Source organism: Eleutherodactylus coqui, chromosome 2 (assembly GCF_035609145.1).
Source record: "Eleutherodactylus coqui strain aEleCoq1 chromosome 2, aEleCoq1.hap1, whole genome shotgun sequence".
NCBI lineage: Eukaryota > Metazoa > Chordata > Amphibia > Anura > Eleutherodactylidae > Eleutherodactylus > Eleutherodactylus coqui.
Window position 1 is genome coordinate 320,573,495 of NC_089838.1, and position 16,034 is coordinate 320,589,528.

At 43.4% G+C, this 16,034-nt stretch overlaps 14 non-coding genes across 14 annotated transcripts; all 14 read left to right on the forward strand.

Annotated features, from left to right (window-relative positions):
- The first annotated feature begins 79 nt into the window (after positions 1-79).
- Positions 80-151, forward strand: TRNAW-CCA (transfer RNA tryptophan (anticodon CCA)). The gene has a single exon. It is a non-coding gene; the product is annotated as a tRNA-Trp (tRNA).
- A 592-nt stretch (positions 152-743) lies between these two features.
- TRNAW-CCA (transfer RNA tryptophan (anticodon CCA)) lies at positions 744-815 on the forward strand. The gene has a single exon. It is a non-coding gene; the product is annotated as a tRNA-Trp (tRNA).
- A 592-nt stretch (positions 816-1,407) lies between these two features.
- Positions 1,408-1,479, forward strand: TRNAW-CCA (transfer RNA tryptophan (anticodon CCA)). Its single transcript has one exon. It is a non-coding gene; the product is annotated as a tRNA-Trp (tRNA).
- Positions 1,480-2,073: 594 nt separating this feature from the next.
- TRNAW-CCA (transfer RNA tryptophan (anticodon CCA)) lies at positions 2,074-2,145 on the forward strand. Its single transcript has one exon. It is a non-coding gene; the product is annotated as a tRNA-Trp (tRNA).
- Positions 2,146-2,735: 590 nt separating this feature from the next.
- TRNAW-CCA (transfer RNA tryptophan (anticodon CCA)) lies at positions 2,736-2,807 on the forward strand. The gene has a single exon. It is a non-coding gene; the product is annotated as a tRNA-Trp (tRNA).
- Positions 2,808-3,401: 594 nt separating this feature from the next.
- TRNAW-CCA (transfer RNA tryptophan (anticodon CCA)) lies at positions 3,402-3,473 on the forward strand. Its single transcript has one exon. It is a non-coding gene; the product is annotated as a tRNA-Trp (tRNA).
- Positions 3,474-4,729: 1,256 nt separating this feature from the next.
- Positions 4,730-4,801, forward strand: TRNAW-CCA (transfer RNA tryptophan (anticodon CCA)). The gene has a single exon. It is a non-coding gene; the product is annotated as a tRNA-Trp (tRNA).
- Positions 4,802-5,393: 592 nt separating this feature from the next.
- On the forward strand, positions 5,394-5,465 carry TRNAW-CCA (transfer RNA tryptophan (anticodon CCA)). The gene has a single exon. It is a non-coding gene; the product is annotated as a tRNA-Trp (tRNA).
- A 594-nt stretch (positions 5,466-6,059) lies between these two features.
- Positions 6,060-6,131, forward strand: TRNAW-CCA (transfer RNA tryptophan (anticodon CCA)). The gene has a single exon. It is a non-coding gene; the product is annotated as a tRNA-Trp (tRNA).
- A 590-nt stretch (positions 6,132-6,721) lies between these two features.
- Positions 6,722-6,793, forward strand: TRNAW-CCA (transfer RNA tryptophan (anticodon CCA)). The gene has a single exon. It is a non-coding gene; the product is annotated as a tRNA-Trp (tRNA).
- Positions 6,794-7,387: 594 nt separating this feature from the next.
- Positions 7,388-7,459, forward strand: TRNAW-CCA (transfer RNA tryptophan (anticodon CCA)). Its single transcript has one exon. It is a non-coding gene; the product is annotated as a tRNA-Trp (tRNA).
- Positions 7,460-8,715: 1,256 nt separating this feature from the next.
- On the forward strand, positions 8,716-8,787 carry TRNAW-CCA (transfer RNA tryptophan (anticodon CCA)). Its single transcript has one exon. It is a non-coding gene; the product is annotated as a tRNA-Trp (tRNA).
- A 2,003-nt stretch (positions 8,788-10,790) lies between these two features.
- Positions 10,791-10,862, forward strand: TRNAW-CCA (transfer RNA tryptophan (anticodon CCA)). Its single transcript has one exon. It is a non-coding gene; the product is annotated as a tRNA-Trp (tRNA).
- A 1,256-nt stretch (positions 10,863-12,118) lies between these two features.
- TRNAW-CCA (transfer RNA tryptophan (anticodon CCA)) lies at positions 12,119-12,190 on the forward strand. Its single transcript has one exon. It is a non-coding gene; the product is annotated as a tRNA-Trp (tRNA).
- Positions 12,191-16,034: the final 3,844 nt, after the last annotated feature.

Here is a 16,034-nt window from a genome sequence, read left to right on the forward strand (position 1 = left end):
AAATCAGACTTTTCATGAACCAGTACAGATACATGATCGAAAAGAGTGCTGAACAGGGTCAGAGCACTCAAGTTTCATTGACCTTGTGGCGCAACGGTAGCGCGTCTGACTCCAGATCAGAAGGTTGCGTGTTCAAATCACGTCAGGGTCATCTGACATTTTACTCATCAACTACAAAAAATTGTTCAAAAACACTGTGGAATTGGGTTACGGCAAAAAAACAAACTTCTTTGACCTTGTGGCATAAATAAGCGTCTCTCAATGGAAGACCAGAAAGTTGCATGTGAAAATGACATTTGCACCACACTCTAAAAAAATGGAGTGAATTGGCCATGTGACATGACTGCGCTCTACTTAAACTTGATTCAAATACACATGCATCACGGCTCCACTTTTGGAACACAAAAGAGGCCGAAGACTTTGCCAAAAGATAGCTTGACGGAACTTCAGATGCTGGAGAACCTAGCCCATATGGGGATCAAAAGCTGAAATCTCCGTGTTATTAGAACCACGGTTTAACAAAAGTGAGCAAGCAGACATGACACACAATGCCAGTTTTTGCCTCCTGCATCTAGTTTGACATGCAGCAGCAAGAGCTTGTTGCGCAACGGTTGTGCGTTTCACTCCACATCAGAAGATTGTGCCTAAAAATCACATCCAACTCAAATCAGACTTTTCATGATCCAGTACAGATACATGATCGAAAAGAGTGCTGAACAGGGTCAGAGCACTCAAGTTTCATTGACCTTGTGGCGCAACGGTAGCGCGTCTGACTCCAGATCAGAAGGTTGCGTGTTCAAATCACGTCAGGGTCATCTGACATTTTACTCATCAACTACAAAAAATTGTTCAAAAACACTGTGGAATTGGGTTACGGCAAAAAAAAAAACTTCTTTGACCTTGTGGCATAAATAAGCGTCTCTCAATGGAAGACCAGAAAGTTGCATGTGAAAATGACATTTGCACCACACTCTAAAAAAATGGAGTGAACTGGCCATGTGACATGACTGCGCTCTACGCAACCTTGATTCAAATACACATGCATCACGGCTCCACTTTTGGAACACAAAAGAGGCCGAAGACTTTGTCAAAAGATAGCTTGACGGCACTTCAGATGCTGGAGAACCTAGCCCATATGGGGATCAAAAGCTGAAACCTCCGTGTTATTAGAACCACGGTTTAACAAAAGTGAGCAAGCAGACATGACACACAATGCCAGTTTTTGCCTCCTGCATCTAGTTTGACATGCAGCAGCAAGAGCTTGTTGTGCATCGGTTGTGCATTTCACTCCACATCAGAAGATTGTGCCTAGAAATCACATCCAAATCAAATCAGACTTTTCATGATCCAGTACAGATACATGATCGAAAAGAGTGCTGAACAGGGTCAGAGCACTCAAGTTTCATTGACCTTGTGGCGCAACGGTAGCGCGTCTGACTCCAGATCAGAAGGTTGCGTGTTCAAATCACGTCAGGGTCATCTGACATTTTACTCATCAACTACAGAAAATTGTTCAAAAACACTGTGGAATTGGGTTACGGCAACAAAAAAAAAACTTCTTTGACCTTGTGGCATAAATAAGCGTCTCTCCATGGAAGACCAGAAAGTTGCATGTTAAAATGACATTTGCACCACACTCTAAAAAAATTGAGTGAACTGGCCATGTGACATGACTGCGCTCTACGCAACCTTGATTCAAATACACATGCATCACGGCTCCACTTTTGGCACCTAAAAGAGGCCGAAGACTTTGTCAAAAGATAGCTTGACGGCACTTCAGATGCTGGAGAACCTAGCCCATATGGGGATCAAATGCTGAAACCTCCGTGTTATTAGAACCACGGTTTAACAAAAGTGAGCAAGCAGACATGACACACAATGCCAGTTTTTGCCTCCTGCATCTAGTTTGACATGCAGCAGTAAGAGCTTGTTGCGCAACGGTTGTGCGTTTCACTCCACATCAGAAGATTGTGCCTAGAAATCACATCCAAATCAAATCAGACTTTTCATGAACCAGTACAGATACATGATTGAAAAGAGTGCTGAACAGGGTCAGAGCACTCAAGTTTCATTGACCTTGTGGCGCAACGGTAGCGCGTCTGACTCCAGATCAGAAGGTTGCGTGTTCAAATCACGTCAGGGTCATCTGACATTTTACTCATCAACTACAAAAAATTGTTCAAAAACACTGGAATTGGGTTACGGCAAAAAAACAAACTTCTTTGACCTTGTGGCATAAATAAGCGTCTCTCAATGGTAGACCAGAAAGTTGCATGTGAAAATGACATTTGCACCACACTCTAAAAAAATGGAGTGAACTGGCCATGTGACATGACTGCGCTCTACTTAAACTTGATTCAAATACACATGCATCACGGCTCCACTTTTGGAACACAAAAGAGGCCGAAGACTTTGCCAAAAGATAGCTTGACGGAACTTCAGATGCTGGAGAACCTAGCCCATATGGGGATCAAAAGCTGAAACCTCCGTGTTATTAGAACCACGGTTTAACAAAAGTGAGCAAGCAGACATGACACACAATGCCAGTTTTTGCCTCCTGCATCTAGTTTGACATGCAGCAGCAAGAGCTTGTTGCGCAACGGTTGTGCGTTTCACTCCACATCAGAAGATTGTGCCTAGAAATCACATCCAAATCAAATCAGACTTTTCATGATCCAGTACAGATACATGATCGAAAAGAGTGCAGAACAGGGTCAGAGCCCTCAAGTTTCATTGACCTTGTGGCGCAACGGTAGCGCGTCTGACTCCAGATCAGAAGGTTGCGTGTTCAAATCACGTCAGGGTCATCTGACATTTTACTCATCAACTACAGAAAATTGTTCAAAAACACTGTGGAATTGGGTTACGGCAACAAAAAAAAAACTTCTTTGACCTTGTGGCATAAATAAGCGTCTCTCCATGGAAGACCAGAAAGTTGCATGTTAAAATGACATTTGCACCACACTCTAAAAAAATTGAGTGAACTGGCCATGTGACATGACTGCGCTCTACGCAACCTTGATTCAAATACACATGCATCACGGCTCCACTTTTGGCACCTAAAAGAGGCCGAAGACTTTGTCAAAAGATAGCTTGACGGCACTTCAGATGCTGGAGAACCTAGCCCATATGGGGATCAAATGCTGAAACCTCCGTGTTATTAGAACCACGGTTTAACAAAAGTGAGCAAGCAGACATGACACACAATGCCAGTTTTTGCCTCCTGCATCTAGTTTGACATGCAGCAGTAAGAGCTTGTTGCGCAACGGTTGTGCGTTTCACTCCACATCAGAAGATTGTGCCTAGAAATCACATCCAAATCAAATCAGACTTTTCATGAACCAGTACAGATACATGATCGAAAAGAGTGCTGAACAGGGTCAGAGCACTCAAGTTTCATTGACCTTGTGGCGCAACGGTAGCGCGTCTGACTCCAGATCAGAAGGTTGCGTGTTCAAATCACGTCAGGGTCATCTGACATTTTACTCATCAACTACAAAAAATTGTTCAAAAACACTGTGGAATTGGGTTACGGCAAAAAAACAAACTTCTTTGACCTTGTGGCATAAATAAGCGTCTCTCAATGGAAGACCAAAAAGTTGCATGTGAAAATGACATTTGCACCACACTCTAAAAAAATGGAGTGAACTGGCCATGTGACATGACTGCGCTCTACGCAACCTTGATTCAAATACACATGCATCACGGCTCCACTTTTGGCACCTAAAAGAGGCCGAAGACTTTGTCAAAAGATAGCTTGACGGCACTTCAGATGCTGGAGAACCTAGCCCATATGGGGATCAAAAGCTGAAACCTCCGTGTTATTAGAACCACGGTTTAACAAAAGTGAGCAAGCAGACATGACACACAATGCCAGTTTTTGCCTCCTGCATCTAGTTTGACATGCAGCAGCAAGAGCTTGTTGCGCAACGGTTGTGCGTTGCACTCCACATCAGAAGATTGTGCCTAGAAATCACATCCAAATCAAATCAGACTTTTCATGATCCAGTACAGATACATGATCGAAAAGAGTGCTGAACAGGGTCAGAGCACTCAAGTTTCATTGACCTTGTGGCGCAACAGTAGCGCGTCTGACTCCAGATCAGAAGGTTGCGTGTTCAAATCACGTCAGGGTCATCTGACATTTTACTCATCAACTACAAAAAATTGTTCAAAAACACTGTGGAATTGGGTTACGGCAAAAAAACAAACTTCTTTGACCTTGTGGCATAAATAAGCGTCTCTTAATGGAAGACCAGAAAGTTGCATGTGAAAATGACATTTGCACCACACTCTAAAAAAATGGAGTGAACTGGCCATGTGACATGACTGCGCTCTACTTAAACTTGATTCAAATACACATGCATCACGGCTCCACTTTTGGAACACAAAAGAGGCCGAAGACTTTGCCAAAAGATAGCTTGACGGAACTTCAGATGCTGGAGAACCTAGCCCATATGGGGATCAAAAGCTGAAATCTCCGTGTTATTAGAACCACGGTTTAACAAAAGTGAGCAAGCAGACATGACACACAATGCCAGTTTTTGCCTCCTGCATCTAGTTTGACATGCAGCAGCAAGAGCTTGTTGCGCAACGGTTGTGCGTTTCACTCCACATCAGAAGATTGTGCCTAAAAATCACATCCAACTCAAATCAGACTTTTCATGATCCAGTACAGATACATGATCGAAAAGAGTGCTGAACAGGGTCAGAGCACTCAAGTTTCATTGACCTTGTGGCGCAACGGTAGCGCGTCTGACTCCAGATCAGAAGGTTGCGTGTTCAAATCACGTCAGGGTCATCTGACATTTTACTCATCAACTACAAAAAATTGTTCAAAAACACTGTGGAATTGGGTTACGGCAAAAAAAAAAACTTCTTTGACCTTGTGGCATAAATAAGCGTCTCTCAATGGAAGACCAGAAAGTTGCATGTGAAAATGACATTTGCACCACACTCTAAAAAAATGGAGTGAACTGGCCATGTGACATGACTGCGCTCTACGCAACCTTGATTCAAATACACATGCATCACGGCTCCACTTTTGGAACACAAAAGAGGCCGAAGACTTTGTCAAAAGATAGCTTGACGGCACTTCAGATGCTGGAGAACCTAGCCCATATGGGGATCAAAAGCTGAAACCTCCGTGTTATTAGAACCACGGTTTAACAAAAGTGAGCAAGCAGACATGACACACAATGCCAGTTTTTGCCTCCTGCATCTAGTTTGACATGCAGCAGCAAGAGCTTGTTGTGCATCGGTTGTGCATTTCACTCCACATCAGAAGATTGTGCCTAGAAATCACATCCAAATCAAATCAGACTTTTCATGATCCAGTACAGATACATGATCGAAAAGAGTGCTGAACAGGGTCAGAGCACTCAAGTTTCATTGACCTTGTGGCGCAACGGTAGCGCGTCTGACTCCAGATCAGAAGGTTGCGTGTTCAAATCACGTCAGGGTCATCTGACATTTTACTCATCAACTACAGAAAATTGTTCAAAAACACTGTGGAATTGGGTTACGGCAACAAAAAAAAAACTTCTTTGACCTTGTGGCATAAATAAGCGTCTCTCCATGGAAGACCAGAAAGTTGCATGTTAAAATGACATTTGCACCACACTCTAAAAAAATTGAGTGAACTGGCCATGTGACATGACTGCGCTCTACGCAACCTTGATTCAAATACACATGCATCACGGCTCCACTTTTGGCACCTAAAAGAGGCCGAAGACTTTGTCAAAAGATAGCTTGACGGCACTTCAGATGCTGGAGAACCTAGCCCATATGGGGATCAAATGCTGAAACCTCCGTGTTATTAGAACCACGGTTTAACAAAAGTGAGCAAGCAGACATGACACACAATGCCAGTTTTTGCCTCCTGCATCTAGTTTGACATGCAGCAGTAAGAGCTTGTTGCGCAACGGTTGTGCGTTTCACTCCACATCAGAAGATTGTGCCTAGAAATCACATCCAAATCAAATCAGACTTTTCATGAACCAGTACAGATACATGATTGAAAAGAGTGCTGAACAGGGTCAGAGCACTCAAGTTTCATTGACCTTGTGGCGCAACGGTAGCGCGTCTGACTCCAGATCAGAAGGTTGCGTGTTCAAATCACGTCAGGGTCATCTGACATTTTACTCATCAACTACAAAAAATTGTTCAAAAACACTGGAATTGGGTTACGGCAAAAAAACAAACTTCTTTGACCTTGTGGCATAAATAAGCGTCTCTCAATGGTAGACCAGAAAGTTGCATGTGAAAATGACATTTGCACCACACTCTAAAAAAATGGAGTGAACTGGCCATGTGACATGACTGCGCTCTACTTAAACTTGATTCAAATACACATGCATCACGGCTCCACTTTTGGAACACAAAAGAGGCCGAAGACTTTGCCAAAAGATAGCTTGACGGAACTTCAGATGCTGGAGAACCTAGCCCATATGGGGATCAAAAGCTGAAACCTCCGTGTTATTAGAACCACGGTTTAACAAAAGTGAGCAAGCAGACATGACACACAATGCCAGTTTTTGCCTCCTGCATCTAGTTTGACATGCAGCAGCAAGAGCTTGTTGCGCAACGGTTGTGCGTTTCACTCCACATCAGAAGATTGTGCCTAGAAATCACATCCAAATCAAATCAGACTTTTCATGATCCAGTACAGATACATGATCGAAAAGAGTGCAGAACAGGGTCAGAGCCCTCAAGTTTCATTGACCTTGTGGCGCAACGGTAGCGCGTCTGACTCCAGATCAGAAGGTTGCGTGTTCAAATCACGTCAGGGTCATCTGACATTTTACTCATCAACTACAGAAAATTGTTCAAAAACACTGTGGAATTGGGTTACGGCAACAAAAAAAAAACTTCTTTGACCTTGTGGCATAAATAAGCGTCTCTCCATGGAAGACCAGAAAGTTGCATGTTAAAATGACATTTGCACCACACTCTAAAAAAATTGAGTGAACTGGCCATGTGACATGACTGCGCTCTACGCAACCTTGATTCAAATACACATGCATCACGGCTCCACTTTTGGCACCTAAAAGAGGCCGAAGACTTTGTCAAAAGATAGCTTGACGGCACTTCAGATGCTGGAGAACCTAGCCCATATGGGGATCAAATGCTGAAACCTCCGTGTTATTAGAACCACGGTTTAACAAAAGTGAGCAAGCAGACATGACACACAATGCCAGTTTTTGCCTCCTGCATCTAGTTTGACATGCAGCAGTAAGAGCTTGTTGCGCAACGGTTGTGCGTTTCACTCCACATCAGAAGATTGTGCCTAGAAATCACATCCAAATCAAATCAGACTTTTCATGAACCAGTACAGATACATGATCGAAAAGAGTGCTGAACAGGGTCAGAGCACTCAAGTTTCATTGACCTTGTGGCGCAACGGTAGCGCGTCTGACTCCAGATCAGAAGGTTGCGTGTTCAAATCACGTCAGGGTCATCTGACATTTTACTCATCAACTACAAAAAATTGTTCAAAAACACTGTGGAATTGGGTTACGGCAAAAAAACAAACTTCTTTGACCTTGTGGCATAAATAAGCGTCTCTCAATGGAAGACCAAAAAGTTGCATGTGAAAATGACATTTGCACCACACTCTAAAAAAATGGAGTGAACTGGCCATGTGACATGACTGCGCTCTACGCAACCTTGATTCAAATACACATGCATCACGGCTCCACTTTTGGCACCTAAAAGAGGCCGAAGACTTTGTCAAAAGATAGCTTGACGGCACTTCAGATGCTGGAGAACCTAGCCCATATGGGGATCAAAAGCTGAAACCTCCGTGTTATTAGAACCACGGTTTAACAAAAGTGAGCAAGCAGACATGACACACAATGCCAGTTTTTGCCTCCTGCATCTAGTTTGACATGCAGCAGCAAGAGCTTGTTGCGCAACGGTTGTGCGTTGCACTCCACATCAGAAGATTGTGCCTAGAAATCACATCCAAATCAAATCAGACTTTTCATGATCCAGTACAGATACATGATCGAAAAGAGTGCTGAACAGGGTCAGAGCACTCAAGTTTCATTGACCTTGTGGCGCAACAGTAGCGCGTCTGACTCCAGATCAGAAGGTTGCGTGTTCAAATCACGTCAGGGTCATCTGACATTTTACTCATCAACTACAAAAAATTGTTCAAAAACACTGTGGAATTGGGTTACGGCAAAAAAACAAACTTCTTTGACCTTGTGGCATAAATAAGCGTCTCTTAATGGAAGACCAGAAAGTTGCATGTGAAAATGACATTTGCACCACACTCTAAAAAAATGGAGTGAACTGGCCATGTGACATGACTGCGTTCTACGCAACCTTGATTCAAATACACATGCATCACGGCTCCACTTTTGGCACCTAAAAGAGGCCGAAGACTTTGTCAAAAGATAGCTTGACGGCACTTCAGATGCTGGAGAACCTAGCCCATATGGGGATCAAATGCTGAAACCTCCGTGTTATTAGAACCACGGTTTAACAAAAGTGAGCAAGCAGACATGACACACAATGCCAGTTTTTGCCTCCTGCATCTAGTTTGACATGCAGCAGTAAGAGCTTGTTGCGCAACGGTTGTGCGTTTCACTCCACATCAGAAGATTGTGCCTAGAAATCACATCCAAATCAAATCAGACTTTTCATGAACCAGTACAGATACATGATCGAAAAGAGTGCTGAACAGGGCCAGAGCACTCAAGTTTCATTGACCTTGTGGCGCAACGGTAGCGCGTCTGACTCCAGATCAGAAGGTTGCGTGTTCAAATCACGTCAGGGTCATCTGACATTTTACTCATCAACTACAAAAAATTGTTCAAAAACACTGTGGAATTGGGTTACGGCAAAAAAACAAACTTCTTTGACCTTGTGGCATAAATAAGCGTCTCTCAATGGTAGACCAGAAAGTTGCATGTGAAAATGACATTTGCACCACACTCTAAAAAAATGGAGTGAACTGGCCATGTGACATGACTGCGCTCTACGCAACCTTGATTCAAATACACATGCATCACGGCTCCACTTTTGGCACCTAAAAGAGGCCGAAGACTTTGTCAAAAGATAGCTTGACGGCACTTCAGATGCTGGAGAACCTAGCCCATATGGGGATCAAAAGCTGAAACCTCCGTGTTATTAGAACCACGGTTTAACAAAAGTGAGCAAGCAGACATGACACACAATGCCAGTTTTTGCCTCCTGCATCTAGTTTGACATGCAGCAGCAAGAGCTTGTTGCGCAACGGTTGTGCGTTTCACTCTACATCAGAAGATTGTGCCTAGAAATCACATCCAAATCAAATCAGACTTTTCATGATTCAGTAGAGATACATGATCGAAAAGAGTGCTGAACAGGGTCAGAGCACTCAAGTTTCATTGACTTTGTGGCGCAACGGTAGCGCGTCTGACTCTAGATCAGAAGGTTGCGTGTTCAAATCACGTCAGGGTCATCTGACATTTTACTCATCAACTACAAAAAATTGTTCAAAAACACTGTGGAATTGGGTTGCGTGTTCAAATCACGTCAGGGTCATCTGACATTTTACTCATCAACTACAAAAAATTGTTCAAAAACACTGTGGAATTGGGTTACGGCAAAAAAACAAACTTCTTTGACCTTGTGGCATAAATAAGCGTCTCTCAATGGAAGACCAGAAAGTTGCACGTAAAAATGACATTTGCACCACACTCTAAAAAAATGGAGTGAACTGGCCATGTGACATGACTGCGCTCTACGCAACCTTGATTCAAATACACATGCATCACGGCTCCACTTTTGGAACACAAAAGAGGCCGAAGACTTTGCCAAAAGATAGCTTGACGGCACTTCAGATGCTGGAGAACCTAGCCCATATGGGGATCAAAAGCTGAAACCTCCGTGTTATTAGAACCACGGTTTAACAAAAGTGAGCAAGCAGACATGACACACAATGCCAGTTTTTGCCTCCTGCATCTAGTTTGACATGCAGCAGCAAGAGCTTGTTGCGCAACGGTTGTGTGTTTCACTCCACTTCAGAAGATTGTGCCTAGAAATCACATCCAAATCAAATCAGACTTTTCATGATCCAGTACAGATACATGATCGAAAAGAGTGCTGAACAGGGTCAGAGCTCTCAAGTTTCATTGACCTTGTGGTGCAACGGTAGCGTGTCTGACTCCAGATCAGAAGGTTGCGTGTTCAAATCACGTCAGGGTCATCTGACATTTTACTCATCAACTACAAAAAATTGTTCAAAAACACTGTGGAATTGGGGTACGGCAAAAAAACAAACTTCTTTGACCTTGTGGCATAAATAAGCGTCTCTCGATGGAAGACCAGAAAGTTGCATGTGAAAATGACATTTGCACCACACTCTAAAAAAATGGAGTGAAGTGGCCATGTGACATGACTGCGCTCTACGCAACCTTGATTCAAATACACATGCATCACGGCTCCACTTTTGGCACCTAAAAGAGGCCAAAGACTTTGTCAAAAGATAGCTTGACGGCACTTCAGATGCTGGAGAACCTAGCCCATATGGGGATCAAAAGCTGAAACCTCCGTGTTATTAGAACCACGGTTTAACAAAAGTGAGCAAGCAGACATGACACACAATGCCAGTTTTTGCCTCCTGCATCTAGTTTGACATGCAGCAGTAAGAGCTTGTTGCGCAACGGTTGTGTGTTTCACTCCACTTCAGAAGATTGTGCCTAGAAATCACATCCAAATCAAATCAGACTTTTCATGAACCAGTACAGATACATGATCGAAAAGAGTGCTGAACAGGGTCAGAGCACTCAAGTTTCATTGACCTTGTGGCGCAACGGTAGCGCGTCTGACTCCAGATCAGAAGGTTGCGTGTTCAAATCACGTCAGGGTCATCTGACATTTTACTCATCAACTACAAAAAATTGTTCAAAAACACTGTGGAATTGGGTTACGGCAAAAAAACAAACTTCTTTGACCTTGTGGCATAAATAAGCGTCTCTCGATGGAAGACCAGAAAGTTGCATGTGAAAATGACATTTGCACCACACTCTAAAAAAATGGAGTGAACTGGCCATGTGACATGACTGCGGTCTAGGCAACCTTGATTCAAATACACATGCATCACGGCTCCACTTTTGGAACACAAAAGAGGCCGAAGACTTTGCCAAAAGATAGCTTGACGGCACTTCAGATGCTGGAGAACCTAGCCCATATGGGGATCAAAAGCTGAAACCTCTGTGTTATTAGAACCACGGTTTAGCAAAAGTGAGCAAGCAGACATGACACACAATGCCAGTTTTTGCCTCCTGCATCTAGTTTGACATGCAGCAGCAAGAGCTTGTTGCGCAACGGTTGTGCGTTTCACTCCACATCAGAAGATTGTGCCTAGAAATCACATCCAAATCAAATCAGACTTTTCATGATCCAGTACAGATACATGATCGAAAAGAGTGCTGAACAGGGTCAGAGCACTCAAGTTTCATTGACCTTGTGGCGCAACGGTGGAACGTTTGACTCCAGATCAGAAGCTTGCGTGTTCAAATCACGTCAGGGTCATCTGACATTTTACTCATCAACTACAAAAAATTGTTCAAAAACACTGTGGAATTGGGTTATGGCAAAAAAGCAAACTTCTTTGACCTTGTGGCATAAATAGGCGTCTCTAAATGGAAGACCAGAAAGTTGCATGTGAAAATGACATTTGCACCACACTCTAAAAAAATGGAGTGAACTGGCCATGTGACATGACTGCGCTCTACGCAACCTTGATTCAAATACACATGCATCACGGCTCCACTTTTGGCACCTAAAAGAGGCCGAAGACTTTGTCAAAAGATAGCTTGACGGCACTTCAGATGCTGGAGAACCTAGCCCATATGGGGATCAAATGCTGAAACCTCCGTGTTATTAGAACCACGGTTTAACAAAAGTGAGCAAGCAGATATGACACACAATGCCAGTTTTTGCCTCCTGCATCTAGTTTGACATGCAGCAGTAAGAGCTTGTTGCGCAACGGTTGTGCGTTTCACTCCACATCAGAAGATTGTGCCTAGAAATCACATCCAAATCAAATCAGACTTTTCATGAACCAGTACAGATACATGATCGAAAAGAGTGCTGAACAGGGCCAGAGCACTCAAGTTTCATTGACCTTGTGGCGCAACGGTAGCGCGTCTGACTCCAGATCAGAAGGTTGCGTGTTCAAATCACGTCAGGGTCATCTGACATTTTACTCATCAACTACAAAAAATTGTTCAAAAACACTGTGGAATTGGGTTACGGCAAAAAAACAAACTTCTTTGACCTTGTGGCATAAATAAGCGTCTCTCAATGGTAGACCAGAAAGTTGCATGTGAAAATGACATTTGCACCACACTCTAAAAAAATGGAGTGAACTGGCCATGTGACATGACTGCGCTCTACGCAACCTTGATTCAAATACACATGCATCACGGCTCCACTTTTGGCACCTAAAAGAGGCCGAAGACTTTGTCAAAAGATAGCTTGACGGCACTTCAGATGCTGGAGAACCTAGCCCATATGGGGATCAAAAGCTGAAACCTCCGTGTTATTAGAACCACGGTTTAACAAAAGTGAGCAAGCAGACATGACACACAATGCCAGTTTTTGCCTCCTGCATCTAGTTTGACATGCAGCAGTAAGAGCTTGTTGCGCAACGGTTGTGCGTTTCACTCCACATCAGAAGATTGTGCCTAGAAATCACATCCAAATCAAATCAGACTTTTCATGATCCAGTACAGATACATGATCGAAAAAAATGCTGAACAGGGTCAGAGCTCTCAAGTTTCATTGACCTTGTGGTGCAACGGTAGCGTGTCTGACTCCAGATCAGAAGGTTGTGTGTTCAAATCACGTCAGGGTCATCTGACATTTTACTCATCAACTACAAAAAATTGTTCAAAAACACTGTGGAATTGGGGTACGGCAAAAAAACAAACTTCTTTGACCTTGTGGCATAAATAAGCGTCTCTCCATGGAAGACCAGAAAGTTGCATGTGAAAATGACATTTGCACCACACTCTAAAAAAATGGAGTGAACTGGCCATGTGACATGACTGCGCTCTACGCAACCTTGATTCAAATACACATGCATCACGGCTCCACTTTTGGCACCTAAAAGAGGCCGAAGACTTTGTCAAAAGATAGCTTGACGGCACTTCAGATGCTGGAGAACCTAGCCCATATGGGGATCAAAAGCTGAAACCTCCGTGTTATTAGAACCACGGTTTAACAAAAGTGAGCAAGCAGACATGACACACAATGCCAGTTTTTGCCTCCTGCATCTAGTTTGACATGCAGCAGTAAGAGCTTGTTGCGCAACGGTTGTGTGTTTCACTCCACTTCAGAAGATTGTGCCTAGAAATCATATCCAAATCAAATCAGACTTTTCATGATCCAGTACAGATACATGGTCGAAAAGAGTGCTGAACAGGGTCAGAGCACTCAAGTTTCATTGACCTTGTGGCGCAAAGGTAGCGCGTCTGACTCCAGATCAGAAGGTTGCGTGTACAAATCACGTCAGGGTCATCTGACATTTTACTCATCAACTACAAAAAATTGTTCAAAAACACTGTGGAATTGGGTTACGGCAAAAAAGCAAACTTCTTTGACCTTGTGGCATAAATAGGCGTCTCTCAATGGAAGACCAGAAAGTTGCATGTGAAAATGACATTTGCACCACACTCTAAAAAAATGGAGTGAACTGGCCATGTGACATGACTGCGCTCTACTTAAACTTGATTCAAATACACATGCATCACGGCTCCACTTTTGGAACACAAAAGAGGCCGAAGACTTTGCCAAAAGATAGCTTGACGGCACTTCAGATGCTGGAGAACCTAGCCCATATGGGGATCAAAAGCTGAAACCTCCGTGTTATTAGAACCACGGTTTAACAAAAGTGAGCAAGCAGACATGACACACAATGCCAGTTTTTGCCTCCTGCATCTAGTTTGACATGCAGCAGCAAGAGCTTGTTGCGCAACGGTTGTGCGTTTCACTCCACATCAGAAGATTGTGCCTAGAAATCACATCCAAATCAAATCAGACTTTTCATGATCCAGTACAGATACATGATCGAAAAGAGTGCTGAACAGGGTCAGAGCACTCAAGTTTCATTGACCTTGTGGCGCAACGGTGGCACGTCTGACTCCAGATCAGAAGGTTGCGTGTTCAAATCACGTCAGGGTCATCTGACATTTTACTCATCAACTACAAAAAATTGTTCAAAAACACTGTGGAATTGGGTTACGGCAAAAAAGCAAACTTCTTTGACCTTGTGGCATAAATAGGCGTCTCTCAATGGAAGACCAGAAAGTTGCATGTGAAAATGACATTTGCACCACACTCTAAAAAAATGGAGTGAACTGGCCATGTGACATGACTGCGCTCTACGCAACCTTGATTCAAATACACATGCATCACGGCTCCACTTTTGGCACCTAAAAGAGGCCGAAGACTTTGTCAAAAGATAGCTTGACGGCACTTCAGATGCTGGAGAACCTAGCCCATATGGGGATCAAAAGCTGAAACCTCCGTGTTATTAGAACCACGGTTTAACAAAAGTGAGCAAGCAGACATGACACACAATGCCAGTTTTTGCCTCCTGCATCTAGTTTGACATGCAGCAGCAAGAGCTTGTTGCGCATCGGTTGTGCATTTCACTCCACATCAGAAGATTGTGCCTAGAAATCACATCCAAATCAAATCAGACTTTTCATGAACCAGTACAGATACATGATCGAAAAGAGTGCTGAACAGGGTCAGAGCACTCAAGTTTCATTGACCTTGTGGCGCAACGGTGGCACGTCTGACTCCAGATCAGAAGCTTGCGTGTTCAAATCACGTCAGGGTCATCTGACATTTTACTCATCAACTACAAAAAATTGTTCAAAAACACTGTGGAATTGGGTTACGGCAAAAAAGCAAACTTCTTTGACCTTGTGGCATAAATAGGCGTCTCTCCATGGAAGACCAGAAAGTTGCATGTGAAAATGACATTTGCACCACACTCTAAAAAAATGGAGTGAACTGGCCATGTGACATGACTGCGCTCTACGCAACCTTGATTCAAATACACATGCATCACGGCTCCACTTTTGGCACCTAAAAGAGGCCGAAGACTTTGTCAAAAGATAGCTTGACGGCACTTCAGATGCTGGAGAACCTAGCCCATATGGGGATCAAAAGCTGAAACCTCCGTGTTATTAGAACCACGGTTTAACAAAAGTGAGCAAGCAGACATGACACACAATGCCAGTTTTTGCCTCCTGCATCTAGTTTGACATGCAGCAGTAAGAGCTTGTTGCGCAACGGTTGTGTGTTTCACTCCACTTCAGAAGATTGTGCCTAGAAATCATATCCAAATCAAATCAGACTTTTCATGATCCAGTACAGATACATGGTCGAAAAGAGTGCTGAACAGGGTCAGAACACTCAAGTTTCATTGACCTTGTGGCGCAAAGGTAGCGCGTTTGACTCCAGATCAGAAGGTTGCGTGTTCAAATCACGTCAGGGTCATCTGACATTTTACTCATCAACTACAAAAAATTGTTCAAAAACACTGTGGAATTGGGTTACGGCAAAAAAGCAAACTTCTTTGACCTTGTGGCATAAATAGGCGTCTCTCAATGGAAGACCAGAAAGTTGCATGTGAAAATGACATTTGCACCACACTCTAAAAAAATGGAGTGAACTGGCCATGTGACATGACTGCGCTCTACTTAAACTTGATTCAAATACACATGCATCACGGCTCCACTTTTGGAACACAAAAGAGGCCGAAGACTTTGCCAAAAGATAGCTTGACGGCACTTCAGATGCTGGAGAACCTAGCCCATATGGGGATCAAAAGCTGAAACCTCCGTGTTATTAGAACCACGGTTTAACAAAAGTGAGCAAGCAGACATGACACACAATGCCAGTTTTTGCCTCCTGCATCTAGTTTGACATGCAGCAGCAAGAGCTTGTTGCGCAACGGTTGTGCGTTTCACTCCACATCAGAAGATTGTGCCTAGAAATCACATCCAAATCAAATCAGACTT